This window comes from Crinia signifera, chromosome 8 (genome assembly GCF_055691185.1).
Source record: "Crinia signifera chromosome 8, ASM5569118v1, whole genome shotgun sequence".
NCBI classification, from domain to species: domain Eukaryota; kingdom Metazoa; phylum Chordata; class Amphibia; order Anura; family Myobatrachidae; genus Crinia; species Crinia signifera.
This window is the reverse complement of record NC_139224.1, coordinates 116,204,936-116,219,299: the sequence shown is the minus strand read 5'-3', so window position 1 is coordinate 116,219,299 and position 14,364 is coordinate 116,204,936.

The window sequence follows — 14,364 nt, the reverse complement described above, 5'->3', positions numbered from 1 at the left end:
TAGAAAGTTCTACATTTTGCATGTACTTTCCCATACAAATGAAAGCATTTGTGTACAATGAGTTCCATGATATTGAAAGCCAACCTTTAAAAACTCATTCTGGATTTTTTAACACGACATAAAGAAATAGCAAATTTTACTGCTTCTCTGTTCTCAGCTAGAAGTTCAAAATAATTGAAACAATTAGAGTAAGTCAAATGTGTCTCAATCTCTGCAAGCTAAATATATTTATAACCGAATTGACTCTCAATTCTCTTTAATATCATCAAGTTCCTAATAAAAATTAATAAACTCAGAAAATCTATTGTAGGTCATATAATCTCGTTGAGTTAGCTAATCAGTTCCTGGAATTATATCTGCATTTGCATTTTAAGTTTTTCTATAAGTAAACATCATACTCAAATGTAGCACTCAACAAAAGCCCAGTGTTGGAGATTTCAGATATTTCTGTACTTTGATATTTACAATATTTGGAATTACTTATTAGCCAGTGTACTATACTGTAAGTCACATTTTTATTTTCATAATACAGTATTTGGACTCAATTGGAGATATCAGTTTTTACTGAAAGGTTTTAATATTATTGGCTCACAAGTACCTTGTTTTTATTACACAGCTTAATCAGAACTCAAGTCGATCAATATTAAGAGATTATCTCTATTGTTAGCTTCAGTTTTGACTGATACTATGGCACTAGTGGTTTAATTAAACTGAAAATATAGTTTTCCGAGATATACTATCTATCAGGGAAGTGACATTATTGCTTGACTTGTCAAAAGGTATCTGAAATAAACAGCAATAGCATAGGACCCATCTAGTCTAGATAAAATAATTAGAAGCACTCTTCACATTATATATATATATATATATATATATATATATATATATATATATATATATATATATATATATATATATATATATATATATATATATATATATAGTGGCTGTGTTTGGGTTGCAGCCATATGAAAGGAGATGAAACAGCTGTGCAAAAAAGTTAACTTAATGTGTAACAACACATATCTCAATGTCTGACGTTTCGGGGTCCTGTGTGCCCCACTTTCAAATAAAGAGAAAACGGGGCACACGGGACCCCGAAACGTGCACATATTTATGTGTGGTTTAGTTCAGCACTCTGGAAGAAAGGTTCAACGCCCAGGTGCCATCCAGAAATTAATATATTCCAGGCCCATGGTTGCTGGTAGGCTTCCTACAGGAAACAGAGGCGGCACTCAAAAGGTCTTCAATAAATATTTATCGTGGATATTAGTGCATTATGAAAGACAACGTTTCAAGGCCCACTTTGGCCTTTTCATCAGGGCATATACAGTGATAACATAAGGTGGATAGATAAGTGACCCGAATATATATATATATGACACCCGACAGGCTGTTTAGATGCTACACTGCACCTTAGTCATGGGCAAATGACTGAGAGCACACACACATCCTAATATACCCACATGAGTAATCAGCATAAATCTGCTCACCTGTATAAGGGCGGTAAAAGCCTGCAGACACACTGCTCAGCCAGAAGCATCCTCCAATCGTCATAACAACCAAAGATGCCGGAAGATAGATGGATGTGACGTCACATCACATACCAACCAGCAGACGCCGGCCGCCTGGGCGGAAGTCAGGTGACCGCAAGTGTCTGATAGTGCCAAAACAACTGAATAAACAGTATGGACTATGCGCAAGACACCCAGAGATATCATCTGCACAGCGGAAACACATATGATCATTTCACAAACGCTGGCAACTAGATATGATATCCACTGAGCAGAAAAAAGCCGTTGAACACCCAAGGGGTACAATGAATGCGTGTGAGCACAATACACAAAATGGACATGGACATAGCACATAGAGGTGACCAGACCCACAGCATATGAATAAAGTGAGACAGAAAAAAGGAAAAATTGGGAGGGGAATACAGGTACCAATCAGATAGACAAACAAAGGACACAAAATACATAGCTAACTAGATATAGATATAGATAATAAATGCGCACAAATATATATATTAGGACGGAGTGAAAAAAAAAACTGAAATTGAGAAATTCAGAATCGGCTAGTGTGGGAAAGCTGTGACTTGACCTGAATAAGAAACGTGCAAATGCCTACATCTAGGTTAAGTCACAACTTTCCCACACTAGCCGATTTTGAATTTCTCAATTTCAGCTTTTTTCACGCCGCCCTAATACATAATACACAATTCTCAGGGCCGGTGCCATCCAAATCCTCTCGGGGACAAATACATATATATATATAATTCTGTGTATTGGACATTTGTATTTGAACCTTGCTAGTGCCTATCCTCACCTGCTATTTACCATCTATTTTAACAAACAAAGGGCTGCCTTACCATGAGCTGTAACATCCCTTCATTTAGGTGAACAATACCCTAATAACTAATAAGTTCAACAAACAGTAATGGCTGATTTTGGATAAGTACTACTGGAATTCAATCACTGCTTAGGTTTAATAATACTTCTTAACTAGTATATAAAAACAACAAACAAATAAGTATTAATCTCCTACAGCACAGTACATCACCACTACTAACACCGCCGCACCCTTCTCCCCATTGCAATGACCTCTGCCCCTGTACCAATCCCCCCACTATTACTGATTCATACTAACCTACCTGGGGATCTACAGGAAACCTCAAAGTCCTGCAGCCCTCAGTGGCGCAGCAACCCTTAAATGTGAGCACTGTATGTCTAGCGGACACACATACTGGAGTGGGTTTTGGATGACACTGTTTGCGCACTATTTTAGCTCTCCAACCCTGCTGCCCTTTGCTGACCAATCTTAAGAGCAACACTGACTCTTGTGTAGTGGACCAAAAAGAGTTTTTTAGGTCTGCAGAGAAATGGCGCAAGGGTATTTGAGCTGATATGCTTAAATAAATCTGGACCCGTTTAGGGAATATAAGAACCAGAAATTTTATTGTACATAAAAAAAAAACAGTTTAAAAAAGCAGTAAAAAGTGCAACTAAGGAGTGATCCTCTAAATAATATGACTAAATCCTTACAAGAATTGTCTAAAAAAGCAATGGAAAATGGCGCTATAACACATAAAGAAATGGAATATCTCAATTTAGAATCCCCTTCAACCCCAACGATTTACATCCTTCCAAAAATGCACAAGCACCTTACTAATCCCCCTGGAAGGCCCATTATAACAGAAACTAATAGCCTCACCTCCAATCTATCAGCCATGATAGAATTCTATTTGCAACCTCTGGTGAATAAAACCATATCTCACCTAAAGGACACTGGGGATGTCCTTCGTAAGCTCAAAGCATGCAAATGGGAATCCACATATTTTTTAGCTACGGCGGATGTGAGCACTTTATATACTGTGATAGAGAATGAAAAAGGTCTCCAGGCTATTACATGGTTTTTAGAACAAAGTGAATACTCTGCTGGCCTAAAAGAATTTTTATTGGAAGGGATTAAGTTCATTTTAACAAATAATTATTTTTATTTTAATGGGACTTTTTACCTCCAGATAAGAGGGACTGCCATGGGCACCAGATTCGCCCCTAGTTATGCGAACTTATTCATCTCCTATTGGGAGATGACTATAATCGATGAACATAGGACATGTGGGGCGAGTCTGGTGTGCTGGTGGCGGTTCATTGATGACATCTTTTTTATCTGGGGGGGTGACAACGCAAGTTTGGATATGTTCTGTGAAACTATTAATCAAAATGATTTTAATATTAATTTAACTTTTAACATTAGCCAAACCGAAATCAATTTTTTAGATCTTTCCATATATATTAAAGACAATATGATATGTACCAGAACATATAAAAAACCAACCGATTCAAACTCTTATATAGATGTGCAAAGTGAACATCATAAAAGATGGCTGGATAATATTCCTTTGGGCCAATTCAAAAGGCTCAAAAGAAACTGTGCGGACCCAGCCATCCTAAAAAAAGAATTGGGGGACATGAAAGGATGCTTCCAACAGAAAGGATACAATGAACAAAATTTAGACCAGGCCATTGTAGAACTGGAAAAAGTAGAAAGAGACCACCTCCTTACAGAAAGGGAAAAAACTGGAAACAACAGTTTCATAAGCCAGTACGGGAGTCACTATAAAAAATTAGAACATGTGATATATAACAATTGGAACATATTAAGAGATGATCCCGTAATAGGTAACATCATACCCCCCAAACCCTCTTTTATTTATAGGAGAGCGAACTCCTTGAAGAATAAATTGGTTAAAAGTGCCCTGCAAAAAAAAACACCAAGCACAAGAAATTTAGGCTTCCACAGATGTGGAGAATGCCTAATGTGCAAAACAACTACAAAATCTAATATTGAAAGAAAGAGCACAGAATTCAATATAAAAGGAAAAAACTATAAAATCAAAGATTTCATTACGTGCCACTCAAGGAACATAATTTATTTTCTTGAATGTGAATGCGGCTATATATATGTGGGCAAAACTTCTAGAAGCCTAAAAGTAAGACTAGCCGAGCATATCTACAATATTAGAAAAGGACTTGTAAGTCATTCAGTCTCGGAGCACTTTAAAACCAAACATTCAAGCAACGAAAAGCACATAAAAAGATTTTTGGGTATTCAAACCATAAAAAACAGCTGGAAAGAAAGAGATACAGAAAAACGCCTGGCCCAAAGCGAGATGCGCTGGATCTTTGCACTTGACACTTTAGTCCCTAATGGGTTAAATATAGAGTTTGAACTCAAATGGTTTTTAGAATGATTTGTATTGTAGTTTGTGCTTATCTTATCCATGTTATTAATATCATCTTTCTTGTCTCTTTTATATATCGTTTTTATTATTAGTTAATCCATCCGGAAAAAGAGGATGCCACATATAGGGATGGACACAGCCTGAATATAAAGTAGGGCTTAGTTTTTAGATGTGGCATCCTATCTGTTAGGTCCCTCACCAGGAGTATGGAAAACCGCTGCATAAAAGCAAAAGAATGCCCTCTTTCAAAATGGCGGAATCGGTTTCATATATCTTGAAGGGAGAGAAAAAACGATCTAGTTCATGGCATCATACAGAGAACATAAAGCGGTTTTCGACCATGAATATTTCCCCAATATAAAAGCCACATCTAAAAGGAATAAAGTACCAACACAGACTGCTCCGCAAAACGGAGCAGTGGAACGCAGGAAAAAGCGTTTTGACACGCATAAACGTCATATCCGGCATCTGATACCCGGAAGTCCTGCGATTAGAATGGATGACGCTGTGAAGGGGAAAATATTCCCAGACGGACATATCAGAAAACGTCACTTCCGCAAATACGATAAACGCGGAAGTACCCCACAGGTGTGGGACGTTTGAATTGATGAAATGGGTTTAAATACCAGAGCCTTCAACGTATTAGCATCCACGTCTGAAGAAGGAGTTACCTCCGAAACATGTTACGCGGGATGCTAATACATTGACGGGAGACGATCCATCTGATACCGGTATTGATTAAGCCTGTGCGGTGGTGCACCCAGCTGCTTCCCCGGGATTACCATCTGCAAAGCACCAAGCCCACCGCACCCCCTTTGTTTGGTGAGATCAATACCTATCTGTCCCCGTTTTTTGTGAAATACATTAAATGTATATGTAATATATTGCATTTGCACTTTTGTAAAAATTGGCACTTGCACTTTTTACTGCTTTTTTAAACTGTTTTTGTTTTTATGTACAATAAAATTTCTGGTTATTATATTCCCTAAACAGGTCCAGATTTATTTAAGCATATCAACTCAAATACCCCTGCGCCATTTCTCTTCAGACCTAAAAAACTCTTTTTAGCGGACACACATAGCTGATCATACTGGCCCAGTCCCTGCATATATTTCTATTCTTAGGGTCAGTGAAAGCCTCTGCGGAAGCCCCCAGTTTGAATCTGAGCCCTGTGATTCACCAGCTGAAGCTGCCATTATTATCACAAACATCACTGCGATTATTTCACGTAACATCTTCTTTCACATTTATCTGTAGGCATAGTGTTGCTGTATAAATAAATTGCTTCTTTGCATCAACAAATGGTACTGTTTAGGTTTGCACATCCATAAAACATTTGCCCATCTGGATAGGGATTTCTCTTGGTACTGTATGTTTTAGCAAGTATCAGTTGTTCCTTTTTATGTCATATTCTCACCAATGGAGTGCTTATTTCCCTTCATCCATAAAGTCGTTCTTGGTTTAGTGTGCTGGGAAAGGGAAAACGTTGAAACCGTCATTTCATTTTGTTCCAGGTCAACCTTCCACTCTTTGGATGTTTTACCTGGAATCATTTCCACAATTTATACTATCCTTCATAGAATTATTTCATCTATTTTCCTTTTTCCTCCAATGTCCATTGAGGTTTTTCACAGTGTCATAGTAGCAAAATTTTTGAAAGCATTGCACACTATTGATACATGGATGCCAAGGTCTTTGTAAATGTACTGAAAACCTTTAGGGGTCTGATGTTTTTAGCGATAATAGAATTTCCGATACTTTCAGGTTTATTTTCTTCACCATTCTGACAAAATAATAGGAAATACAAAATTACCTTTTTGAACATTAAATATATCATTTTTTATAGTTACATAGTAGTTAAGGCTGAATAAAGACTTGCGTCCATCAAGTTCAACCTTTGTTATTAAAGTGCATGATCTATTTGCTTCATCCCTTATCTACAGTAACTGAAATCTGATTTAATTATATACAAATTTGAATTGTTAATTGTATTAGCTAATTCAAGTTCTGTGATCCCTGACAATTTATCATACTACTTTATTTTCCCTAAATTAATTCAAATTGGGGAAAATTATACTAATATTTATTTCATGTCATTATTTTAATGTAGGTTTTCCTCCTAGTAACTTTTTTATGTTTTATTCTTTTATTCATAGCTGTTAAGGGCCAAACTATAGAATAACACTGTTTCACTACAAAACAATTTTTGGGAGATATTGCACACAATGTACTTAAGGTATACATTTAAGGGTGGCAATAATGCTGACTAGAGCTGTGTTTGATAATACTTATTGGTTCCCTAAGATGAGATCAGAGGCAAAGCATATGATGACTACTGACTAAAACCATTTTGAAACCACATAATATGAATAACTGCACACATTTATAAATTTGAACTGAAGCCACAAAAAAATAGTCAATTGTTTTGAACTGTTACAGTATTACAGCATTGCACATTAACACGAACAGAAATTTAGATATAATGGATGTCTACTCAAATCATATCCAATGGTATATAAATGATATTAGGAAAGATGCACTAAGCTTCAAAAGTGATAAAATGGAAAGTGATAAACAACCGGCCAATCAGCTCCTGTAGGCTGTGTTTGAAAAACGTCAGGTAGGAGCTGATTGGCTGGTTGTATATCACTCTCTATTTTATCACTTTTTGAAGGTTAGTGCATCTGGCCCATTGTGTCTTAATGTGTGCCTATATGTATGTAATAAATAGCATTGTGGGCCAGTGTATTACCTAATACGTATACCTCATGAAGGCTTATACACAGTAACACTGATATTAATCGTATGTTATGTTAGAGAATTGTTTACCCTTGGCCAAAATTTCTAATTATAAATAACAGCCCATTAAGGCCTTCAATTTGTCAAGTGAAAATATTATAATGAGCCATGTATGAGGATTTGTTATAGAGACAAGCAATAAATTAAAAGGTCAAAATAGGCTTAACTGCTATCGCCAGTCATAATTAAAATGTGCATCTAGCTCACGTGTATCTCAATAATGAATTCTCTGGAACCTATTAATGAGTGGATTATCAAATACATGTGACATTCCTCATAAAAATATTAGTGAATGATTCGTAATAAAACCGAAGTACGGAATGATTTTTGCATTATGTAAATATGTAAAAAATGAGCGTGAAACAGCATGCAGTTTTTGGAAATGTAGAGTAGTATATGATTTGGTGATGTTCAAGCACGGTTCTCAGCATCTCAAAACAGGACTTATTTAGATTTAGATGCTGAAATGTTAAAATCCTTTGTCTGGTAAGTTCCAGTTGTGAGATGAAGCAGAAAGTACGATAAGCTGATAAATGATTTGTGGCAGAGGAAACCAAGAACTTATCCCAAAGTTAGAGCTAGAGGTGTCTGCCTAAGAAAGCCATGGTATTTACTGTAAAGTGGTGTTCCTAGAGCTTTGAGAATTCAACTGAAATGGGATCCTTCGCAGCCCTTGCATAAACTACCCAAACGTGTGCAAATGTTGTCATTTTAAAATAAAGAATATATGAACAGAACTAATTTATTATTTGAAATATAGATATTTAAATATTTTAATGAAATATTTTACATACATGTGCTACCCTTCAATCTGATGACCCATCCAATTTTCTCCATATACCTCATAATATGCATGCCCCTGGGTTACAGCCTACATATTGAATGGTGATTGTCTTGCTAATTAATTAACATACAAGGATAGATAAGGCTTACGTTTACAGTGAAGCACAAGAGGCAATCTCATTAATCACCCGACCTAGTCAGGATACCGATATAATAGTTCAATGCAGTACTCATTCAATAGGTGTATATCATTCAAGTTCTTACACAGACTTGGAAGATGGAGCCACTGGTGAATAAGCCGAGTGCTTCTGGATATTGGACACACCCTGCTAGTTGTGTGCTGGGCCGACTCCCCTCTGGTCCTTTGAATTTTCATGCTGCTCTGGGCCCTTCCTCAAAGCAAGTGGCCATGTTGTGGGATGGCAACTTTATATTCTAAAAAGAGGTGCAAAATTACTTCCGGAAAGTCCAACACTGGAAGTGCTCTGACGTCCCTTCCGATACATGTGCTAAGGTAAATGTAGCCACTACTGGAATTGCATCCCAGCCCCACTTCCGGTGGGCGGTAGTTCAGTTGGGCTGGCAATTTAATTCATGGGTTTGCAATAGGGGAGTGGCTTCTTTTGATTGGCAGGTGCGATTGTTGTATTGTTGTTTGTATTTTGCAATCTTCCTTTCTACGGTGTGCATCATGTGACAAGAGTAGGAATCTAACAAGATTACAATTGGTTTCCACCATTGTGGAGAATGCATCATGTGCAAAAAAATAAAAACCAAAGAATCAAAAGCATCCAGCTTTGTAGTAATAGTATAAGATCTCCTAATCTCCAAATGTGATTTACCTTAACAAATGCTCTTGTGAACTCCATAACAGAGAGCGAGACTGCTCAAAACAAGAAATGTGGAACATCTCAGGAACATAAAGAAGGAACTGGAAACCCATTCCCTATAAGGACATTAAAAAAAACTCTCTTGCTCCACAAGTCACATAAATCAAATGGTTTTATAATCCATCAACATCTGTCACCATTCTCATCAATCTAGAAAATCCCACCCTTTTTATCAATATGTTTTTAAGAATTTTCACTTGCAATATATTTATATTTTTTTTTCTTCTATCCTTTACACTATGGCAGGTATTCAATGCGCATTATCGTTATGTGCAGCGAATCCTTTGTCCCCTCACCAGTATACTTAGAGTAATCCATCCGGAACCAACATTGTATGCCACAGTAATCCGCACTCAGCCACATATGCTGAGACACTTCCGGCCATTGCGGTCCATTCGGCGTGAATGACGCAGATATAGGAACCGGGATTTCCCCAGAACATTTGTATCTGTGACTAGGTGGTCTATATTGCAATTGAAAGGTGGACTTCCCCTGCACTTGCAGTCCAGTGGGCAGGATCAGTGGCCCCCAGATAATTGTAATAGAACAAATCAAGTCATTTTTCACGGACGCGACACTTCCGCATTGCGGGTCATCAGACGGTAGTGACGTCAATAGAGCCTATAGATATACACGCCCCATTGTTTTATCCCCTTAGGTTGAATATACCTGGATTCTCTATTGAAGCTAAAAACACTTCCGCATTTGCGTTCCAACTACATCCACTCTGACTGGATAGCGGGCGGAGTGGAGTATAGTGTTATAATCTGGTCACTTTATGATGTTTATAGCCTGAGATTGATGTGTGTGCATATGCCGAATATATGAAACTCAGATAGTGGACTTTATTGGGTCCATGGAATACATATACTATATGATTGTTAAACTCAGTTTACTTATACAGGTTACATAACCCAGAAGTGATGTTTCACTTCCGGTTCTTAGGTCAATATGCCATTTTTCAATTGAATAATACACCGTTTTCTATGATCAAAGTCCAGATTTTTGTGCTTTTAATTTTTGTTTTATCAATACAGGTCTGTCTCCGAGTTTGTCTATTTGTTTTTATGTATAATGTGTATTTGAATGTGTAATGAGGTCATGTAGTATCAATTTGGGAGGGTATTTATACCCGGCCCCAAACCTCCAACAGTCACCTTGATAAAGCTGCCCCATAAGTGACAGCAAAACATGTTGATGTTTACCCTGAGACCTGAACCAGCATTTTATAATCTACCTGCCGACTCATTTGGTCCTACTGCGACTTTTATACCCACCCGGAGCACTTTATTTTTGCAAGCAGGAACACACTTTAGAGAGGATCCCCCAGCTTTGTTAGCCCATATGGGGCTGGGACACCTCCAGCGGACACTTTTGGATTACAAATTGCTTCCAGTCACCATTGGTATTGTTAATTTGGCCCCCCATTGGATTTCCCAAATACAAAACGCACGTTAGAAAGGATCCCCCTACAATTGCAAGTCCTACACTGGACTAGGACACCTCCAGCTTCCATTTGGCATACCATCTACTTCAGGGGTACCATTGGCCTACAAGTGGATTCCGTATTGGGAGATTGACTGACCAAAACAGGTTATATTTCCATCAATTATTCACAACTGTGTTGTTGGCAAAACATTGGTGCAGAAGACAATAATATTATTTGCACAATCTTTACTACCACTTGTAAGGGGTCAGTTTAGTAAACTGGTTAAAATTTAACTAATTTATCCGAACAACCATTTTTTGTCCATTTACAGCTTTTGGGAGGAATTGGTTGATTATCATTTGCTCCGAGACATTACCAAATAGTTAGACAGAATCTGATTTATTGATAATTGTGCCTTGATATAGACATCATAATTTAGCTCAAACCAAGAGAATGAGCTTCCACAATTTCCCCTCTGTGTGAAGAAAGTCATTTAGTCAGGTTTTCTATTGGTCTTTCATTTTGCTTTGGATTTGTGGCATTTGAAAAAAAATATCAATTTCAGAAGTAAATCAATATTTCTGTGATTGTAATGTTTAAAGAATGGATGATTTATTAATATAGAATTTATTTATTATTATTTATTAACAGTTTCTTATATTAGCGCACACATATAACGCAGTGCTTTACTGAGAATATTTGAATACTCACATCAGTCCCTGCCCCAGTGGAGCTTACAATCTATATTCCCTACCACATGTACACGCACACACAGACATTCTAGGGTTAATTTTGTTTAGAGCCAAATAACCTTCCAGTATATTTTTGGATTGTGGGAGGAAAACGGAGTACCCGGAGGAAACCCACCCAAGTACGGGGAGAATATTCAAACTCCGTACAGGGCCATGGTGGGAATCAAACCTCAGCATTGTGAGGCAGTAATGCTAACCATTACCCAAATTGCATATTGCATTGTTTGTTTAAAAATGGAAGTTAAAAATTTACTTTTGGCCCATTCGCATGCAAAATATTTGCACAGGCCATCTTGAATATTATATTCAAACTCTGCATTTTCTTAAATTTCCATGAAAAAGAAGAAAAAGAAACTCCCCTTAGAAAAAGAATAGGCGCTTGGCATGTTTTGCTTCACTAGCAGCTGCAATAGGGGTTGTCAGAACCCAAAGGGCTAAAAAAACACACACAACAGAAAAAGCAGCACTAAGGGTTTTTGGGGAAACCCTATGAATCAATTGGACTGATTTTACAATTATAAACAACACATTTTAATAAACAAATAGATGACCAATTATAAAAATTGGTCATCTATTTGGTTTCTAGAAAAACTTTAAATGCAGTCCCTGGTTAATACTTAGTTCCTGTCCATTCCTATTCAGGCCCTTTCATACATCTCTGTGGTGATAGATAAAATTGGTGTATCATTATTGTCCACCTTATGTACAGCACAGTCCCATAGTAAATCTGCAGATCGAAAACTGCTAGAAAACAGGTGGAAAATACAAAACTAATGCTTAATAAATTACCTCCAAGGAGCTTCCCACACACATAGTGCACCAAGATCCAAGACGTCAGTGGCAGCTCTAGAAAATTCCAATAGGGAAGTCATACAAACTGCCAGTAAGTCCTGGCTAGGGAGGCCAATCCCGGGATCAGCGGGATCCCGGGATTTTGGCCTAAAATTGCCGGGATTTGAATCCCGGGATTGAAGCTTCCAATCCCGCGATTCCGGGATTAGTAACCCCATTAGTTTTGGTTTAAAGCCGGGCAGCACTGAGCACCAGAATATGGCTCAGACGCTGCCCGGCTGACTGTTTCTTACCCCCGGTGCTGCTGTCGGGAGTTGGGAGGGACTGAGTGCTGTGCTGACAAGCATGGCGGCGCCCAGGCTGCGCAGCGTGAACCCTGACATCAAGTCACGCTGTGCAGCCCGGCCGCTGCTCTGCCTGTCAGCACAGCACACTGTCCCAAAGCCGTACAGACGCCCGATTTGCCAACCCCAGCCTTCCGCCCACCCGCCGGAGATAGTCGTCCTGCTGCTGCCCTGTCACCACAACCCCTGCCGCCGTAAGTGACAGTGCGGGGGGCAGCTTTAGGAGAAATTTATATTGTCATCTGGGGGAGGGGCCGTTTTTTTTTTTATTAGGGAGGCCAATCCCGGGATCCCGGGATTGAGCATTTTTCAATCCCGAATCCCAGGATTGAAAAAATGCCCCGGGATTGGCATCCCTAGTCCTGGCCACTGATGTTTGGTAGATTTTGGGGTGGCAGCTAGTGTAGCTCCCTTATTTTAATTTTGGACTGCTCCAATGCAAGATGCCCATAAAAAATCATACACAAATATCCACCAGAACACAGATCTATTAATATGATGATACACATAGGAAAACACACATAGAAGTGGAAGAGCCTACATGAAGAACTCATGACTAGATCACTTAAAAATGGAGCACTGATCACTCCATGGCCCTTATTCAGGTTGACTCACTTGGATGCAAATTCGCATCCTTGTGAGTCATCCTAACCCCGCCTTGTGAATGGTTAGCTGGTGCCACCCATTCACAAGCGGGATTCGTTTGCAAGGATTGCGAATGGATGTTTTACATGAACATCCATTCACATGCCGTTGGTAACCTCCCTTATCTTTTGATGGTTGCCGATCATCGAATGATGGTGAAGGCACACAAATATGTAAGGGTGGTCTAGACCACCCTTACATATGCGTGTAGAATTGCAAGGAATTGGGTGGCCAAGCTGACATCCGGGACATGTGTGTCAAGGAGGCATTAGCACATGTATGTCCAGCATTTTCATGAAACATTGGGCATTCACATATGCTAGTGGCCCTGTCTGGCACCCCACACCCCTCTCCATCTCCCACTCGCAAGGCTGGGTGAGTGCACTCGGCGAACAGACTTTTTCGCAGAGTTCGCACGCACCCAGCATATACACATGTGCAGAAATGCTACTACACAAAACATCGGTCCCCGTGCGAATGAGCGGCCGCTGCAAATGAACCAGAATAAGGGCCCATGTGTATGTCCCGCTCGTCGCTATCGCCTGCAGGAAAAGTTAATTCTTGCACTGGTTTTCCTGCTATTTCGCTGGCTTTGCCTATTAAAAACAGGATTGCTCAGAACACAGCATTGCCGGGTGCATCGCGGGTGTACCGCAATGTGTGCTGAACGATCGTGCTTAATCCTGTTGCTCAGCACGGAACATGGGTCGCCATGTCAGTATGCCCCTTTAAATATGCTTTACTCAACACTCTCCTGAACGCTGCATAGTGACATTTGATATCATATACACCTTTTACAGTACATTCTACATATTACTGCTCTGTGCCTGCTCATGTTGCAGCAATGTGTAGCATTGGGAATGTGACTTGATTTTTTTTTCTTTCACCTACATACAGTAGATTGCAGGTGTAAAATTATACTGAAGAACTGCAATGAAGTAATGTTCTCCTGATAACCACTGACAGCACCTTTCTCATTTATAATTATAGACTTGTTTGATCTTTCTTGTATATTCCTAATGTAACAAAAAGCATGATTAGTTCTTAGTGAATCAATGTAATGGATTTAGCATTTATTCTACTGTAGGCACAACCGCAAATGACATAAAAATGAAAGGTAGAAATAGTTGGCAGCGCTGTTTTGTATTTACATATTGGAACAAACACTGTCTTGTAATATTGATTT